This window comes from Meriones unguiculatus, assembly GCF_030254825.1.
Source record: "Meriones unguiculatus strain TT.TT164.6M chromosome 13 unlocalized genomic scaffold, Bangor_MerUng_6.1 Chr13_unordered_Scaffold_92, whole genome shotgun sequence".
Lineage (NCBI taxonomy): Eukaryota > Metazoa > Chordata > Mammalia > Rodentia > Muridae > Meriones > Meriones unguiculatus.
Genome location: NW_026843693.1, coordinates 46,803 through 53,488, shown reverse-complemented (window position 1 = coordinate 53,488; position 6,686 = coordinate 46,803).

Sequence of the window (6,686 nt, the reverse complement as noted above, 5' to 3'; positions counted from 1 at the left end):
TTCTCTGTTTAGCTCTGTTCCCCATTTTTTAAGTGGATTACTTGGTTTGTTACTTTTCAGCTTCTTTAGTTCTTTATTTACACTGGATATTAGCCCTCTGTCAGATAAAGGGTTGGTGAAGATTCTTTCCCAATCTGTCTCCTAACATGACCTTGCCTCTCCACTGAACTCCCACTTTTCCTTATAGTTGAACCAACTGCATTGATTGTTCCTGGTACTTGAGGATACCTTTGGAGGTTCTGATTGGGCTTTCAGTCATTTACAGGCTGTTACAATGGATAATAAAGTTAGATCTGCCCCTTTTAGTCTCGTCTGTGGTGTTTGATTCCCAGGATTCTGTGTGGGCTCTGTTGCCACTCACTCCAATTCCGGATGGTTCCTGATTCCCACATTTATGTAAGTACTGGCAATCAGGACTAGTTATTTACAAGACCAGTGAAACCTCTTCACTGCTGAGCCAACTCTCACACCCTATGTTGCCTATTTCTTACCAACATTTACATTGCTGATGCTTTCATCTGTTTTTGTAACTGTTTAAACATAGATTTCATTTTAGGAAGATCATATCAATGTTACAATTTAAAGTGAGGCACTTCAAGTTTCTAGAAGATATATACATAACTAGAGGGAACGAATAGCTTTTGTAGAAAATTGAGCAAAGAGCTGTCAGTTCTTTCTATCTATTGTTTGTTTGATTAATTTTTGCAGAGTATTCTGTGCCCCTGACTATTCTGGAACTCATTGCATAGACCAGGCTACCATCCAACTCTATGAGATATACCTGTCTCTGCCTCCTGAGGGTTGTTGGAATTAAAGGCATGACAAAATACCATTGTTTTATACTTAGGAACTGTTCATACAATTTCTCTGAGATGGGCTAAGCACAGTTGATCTGTTTATTTGTCTCCCCTTCTTTATGTTTATTAATTAGCATTTCTCTTACAAGGCTACATCATGTTTTTTAATTTTTAAATTTATTTTTATTAATTACAGTTTATTCATTTTGTATCCCCCTTGTAGTTCCCTCCCACCTCTCCTCCTAATCCCACCCTCCCTCCATCTCTCCCAGCAGTGCCCCTTCCCCAGTCCACTGATAAGGGAGGTCTACCTCCCCTTCCCTCTGATTCTAGTCTATAAGGACTCGTTAGGAGTGGCTGCATTGTATTCCTCTGTGGCATGTTAAGGTTAGGTGTGGGGAACACACCTGCAAGGTAAGCACTCAGGAGGCAGAGGCAGGAGGATCACATTTCCAAAACTTTTAAAAGATTTATTTACTATTTATACAACATCTGCCTGCACACTAGATCTCTGTATAGTTGGTTGTGAGCCACCATGTGGTTGCTGGGAATTGAACTCATGGCCTTTGGAAGAATATCGAGTAGTGCTCTTAACCTCTGAGCCATCTCTCCAGCATCATCCAAAAATATTAAGAAGGAATTTATGGTATTAATTTGTTCATGGTGCTTTCTTTCTTTCCTACTTTCTTTCTTCTGATTTATTAGTTTATTTATTTATTTATTTATTTATTTATCTATCTATTTATTTATTTTACAGGGTTCTGCCTGCATGTACCACTGCAAGCCATACGAGGGCATGAGATCTCACTATAGATGGTTGTGAGCCACCATGTGGTTGCTGGGAATTGAAGTCAGGACCTTTACAAGAGCAGCCAATGCTCTTAACATCTGAGCTACCTCTCTAGCCCTGGTCTCACTTTTCTTTACTTCATGTTTAAGTAATTTTCTAAAACATAAATGATGTGTTACGAACATATGTAGAAGGAGGCATTTTTTTTCAAGGAAGAAAATGAAAAGATGATTAACAAATGTCTTAATGATTCATTACTATGGTCACACATAAGTTTGAATACTGTCGAGTATATCTCAACAGTTTATGTCACCATGTGGTGAATCAAATTTATCATTGTGTTTTCAGGATGGTGTTTCTTACTCATGACCACTAGGAGGCTGTATGCTGCCTTAGCTGAGCTAATTGGATGGATGAGTAAATTGCGCCTTTTCATCAGGAAGTGGGGAGGCCAACCTTGAACTTGGATCCTCCTGTCTCAGCCTTCTGAATGCTGGGGTTCAAAGCTTGGGCCGCAAAAGTAAGAATACTGAAGCAGATGGTATATTTATCTGTTTGAGATGATTATCACCTTTTAAGATTTCCAAACTTGATATGTTTAATATATCTCACACATTTAATAAGATATTAAAATGTATCACTCTGCCATGTCAGGCAACCCCTAACCAACTGAAATTCCAATTCCAGGGAATCCACTGTCCTCTTCTATCCTCCAGGGACACACACACACACACATGAACAAATGTGTCTTTTAAAAAGTAAATGTGTAATCGGCATCACAATCAGAAAAGCACATTTTGAAGAGATGCAGCTGAGAAGCACCGTGATGTGACCTTGATGTGCAGAATATTTCCTCAAGTGTTTCATACCATTCTTCTTCAGTAGAAGGTGTTCACATGTTCTCTATACAAAATAAAAATAGAACCCTGTATCTCCCCCTAGCCCTTGCCCCATGGGTCTTCTGTACTTTCTCCTGCCATCTTTGACTTCTTTTGTTTTCAACCCATTAAGAATTTCTTATAATGGAGATTTAAATATTGAAATAAAATCAAGATTTAAATCTTTCTTCCATCTGCCATTTTTTCTATTAACTCTACTGTGTGCCTTCCTTGTGAAAGGAACCCTGCAAACTGCCTGCAGGCATGGCTCTGATGTTTGGTTTAATATTATTATTATTATTATTATTATTTTGAATTATTTGGACAAGGTTAATCTCTGTTTCCCTGGCTGTCTTGGACTTGCTCTGTAGGCCAGGCTGGCCTCAAACTCATAGACATCTTCTTGCCTCTGCCTCTCCAGTGCTGGGATTAAAATTCTGTGCCACCATGCTTGGCAGCATGCTCTTATAGCCTGGTTAATGTCATACTATGTAACTTAAAACATGTCTAGACATGTGAGTGTGATGAGCTGGCAGGGGATGCAAGCCCTTGTTTTTGGAGACAGGGTTTCTCTGTGTGGTCTTTCATGTCCTGGACTTGCTTTACAAACCTGGATGTCCTGGAACTGACACCTGCCTCTGCTTGCCCCACTGATGGTCACAGGTGTGTGACACCACACCTGGCTTCTTGTTATAATCATTAAAAATGATTTATAATCTCTGTGTATGTGTCTGCTTTTTTGAGACCAGCCCTGTTTTGACTAGGAGAGTTGGCACTCTGTAACAGAAATGAGTCAAGTCCGCCTACCCTAAGCACAAGGTTCTATACTCTCAACCGCTGAGTCAGTGAGAGTGTGGGCCCTATAGCTTGTAATAAAAATATCCTCATGTGTTCTGCAATGGATTCAACTCCTGGTGGTCTTTTGTGGTCTCGTGAACTGAGCACATCTGAGGTAGTCACACGAAGTATTTCTACTATAAGAACAGCCATAAATTCTCTCAGTTATACCTTACAAATTGGGTTATGGCAGAGCATAGAAAACTCAGCTATGGGCCTCCAGTGCCATCAGGTAAAATTCTTAACACCGGGTCTGGTAGAAGTTCGTGTTACAGTTAGCACAACCGTACAGGCATTCCTCAGTCCTAGTAGAGTAGGTCCACCAAAGAGGCTGGCAAAGAATGGCCAATAAGGGATAAAGATGGCCCAACACAAATCGTTATTAGGCTCTGGATATACCAACATCATCACATCACTGCAGATGAAGCAGCAGCAGCATCAGATAATCAAGATATGTCTTAGAATTCTGGGACCCTCAACAAAGGGTCAAGGCTTAGTAATCTACACAATGACTGGAACCCACAGCAGTGATAACAAAGACCGACAGAGCTGTGCCAAAGCGATAACCAGAGGACCCTAAAAGGTGGGGCAGATCACTTGTTTGGGGAAGTGGCTTTATCTCATGGACACTCACTTTCCTTTTTCATGAAGAGGAAATTGTTAGGCTCCAGTTTTCCAGAAATCATTAAAATGAATTACATGTCTATTGTAATTAATAAAACAGCAAAGAAAGAACATGTGGGATACATGTGGGTGCAGTGATACAGATGTCCATTCACAAAGAAATACCATAAAAGCATGAAACCAGAAGCCATAATGTACACAAAGGAACAGTATATAAATATATGTGTGTGTGTGTGTGTGTGTGTGTAGGCAGAAGTGTGTGTATATATATATATATATATATATATATATATATATGTTTATATATGTGTGTGTGTGTTTGTTTATATATATAAAGCATTGACAAACCACAACTATACCCTTGAGCTTTTCTGTTGCCATCTGTTGCTGCTCATGGGACCTAGATGTTAGTCTGGTTTGTTGCCCCAATGAGACTCCCTTGGAGAAAACTAAGTTTTTCAATTATTATTATTATTAGTAGTAGTATTTAAAGAGGTAGAGAGTGTTCTTTTTGGAGTGAAACTTTATTTATGATTCGTGGTGTAGTACTTTTTATTATAGAAGATTTGTTTATTATTTGTATAGTATTCTTTCTGCATGCCAGAGGAAGTCGCCAAGTCTTACTATAGATGATTATGAGCTGCCACGTGGATGCTGGGAATCGAACTCAAAACCTTTGAAAGAACAGCTGGTGCTCTTAAGCTTTGTGCCATCACTCCAGCTCCCTTAATTTTTATTTTTATTTATTCATTTTACATCCCTGTCATAGACCCCTTCCTTCTCTCTTCCCAGGCCTACCCTCCCTGTTTCCCCTATCACCCCTCACCTGGCTCCTCAGAGAATGGGATCTGCCAACCCCATGTCCACCCATGTCAGCATATCAAGTCACATCAGGACTGAAAGCATCCTCTTCTCCTGTGGCCTGGCGAGGTAACCCTGAAAGGGGAAAGTGATAGAAAAGACAGCTTGTGGGTCAGGGTGCATTCTTATGTGTGTTGGTCCTGAAGTGTTTACAAGGCATTGTTACCCTCCTGTCCTTCATCCCCTCTGGCACTTACACTCTGCACACAGAGTACCTTGAGCCCTTAGGGGTGAGAGTTTGCTGGAGACATCTCATTTAGGGTGGAATGGTCCAAGGCCTCTCTCTTTCTCTGCAGGTCGACTGGACATGGGCCTCTTTATTTGTTCCCATCTGATGCAGGAGGAAGTTTCCAATGATGTCCAAGCAAGGCACAGATCTGTGACTATGGCTGTTACCTTTAGAGTAACTGTAGCATTTATATTTCTCTTATATTCCTGGCGTGTGTAGACTCAGGCTCCTGGGTACCCAAGCAGTGTTGGATCAAGGTTCCTTCTCATGGAGTGGACCTCCTGAAACCCAACCATATATTAGTTGGTTACTTCCATGATGTTTGTGCCACAAGCCCACCAGCAAATCTTGTACGCATGCCACCATTAGAGAGCAAAGGATGTATGGCTGGGTTGGTGTATACCTTTCTCTTCTGATGACATGCAGCATATGTTCCAGTATCATGAACAGTAGTCCATAGGGGGTGAAGGTTCTAAATAGGCACCAGGTGAGATTCTCTGTGTCCAATGACTTGTGGAGTTGTTGTTCTCAGCAATAGAATCTTACCATCAGGTTGGTGAGAGCCCAAGAGGGTGGACACAAGTTAGTTGGTCCCAGGCCCTGCTTTGATCTAGCACAGAGTCTTCCAGAGTTCCAACCCCACAGGATTCGAGGAGGAGGCTGGCTCTCGAGACACTCCTTGCTCTATTCTTATTAAATTGAAATAAATACATAGTATTAAATTAAGTACAGCATCTATGTAAAGCATTATTAAGTGACACATGCTTGCCACGAGAGGACACCACATACCTTGACAGATGACCCTGTGGTCGGTGGGGATGGAACCAGGCACCTAGGGAAGAGAGAGGGATTCTCTACTTCACAGAGCCCCCTGGCTGTTGGGATGACAGGCGTGAGACACTGAGTCCGGCATTTGTTTCTTTATTTTTTAAAATCCATTCATTCATTCATTCGTTCGTTCATTCATTCTACAGCATTATGCCTGTGCACTATAAAAGGGTATCAAATCTCATTATAGATGGTTGTGAGCCACCATGTGGTTGCTGGGAATTAAACTCAGGACCTTTGGAAGAGCAGCCAGCATTGTTAACCTTTGAGCCATCTCTCCAGCCTCCAGCTTTTTTTATAAATCTTTAAAACAGAGTTATTATCTGTGTTAGTGCATTTTTGCCTTCCAGAGACCAGCTCTGCTTTGACTGGGAGAGTCAAAATGACTAAAAAAGGGGGGCAGATACCCAAGAATCCCTTCTCCAGGGACGAGGGATCAGCCGGACTATGTCAGATCAGGAGAAATCAAAGGGCACATTTTTCCTTCGCACAAATGAGACTTCCAGCATCCGGGCGTCTTTACATCCGGAAGCAGATAGGCGGGGCGATGGCATCAGGAATCCCGAATCCCTGAAAGCTCTGGATCCTGAAGACAGCCAGTGATGAAGGATGGGGACATTCACATGACACCGGGAACCAGGGGAAACTCTGTGTGCAATGTGGCAACTGGAAAGGGCTTTGCAGGATATTTCTGGGTCCCCTGTATGTTTTCAGGGTTGATTGTTTGGTGTTGAATAACTAACTGATTTTATGCTCTTTCCTGGAAAGAATTTTTTTTACACTCTCAGCTTTTATTAGTTCCCTGCATATTTTTTTACATAGGATTAAAGACATCGGTTTCT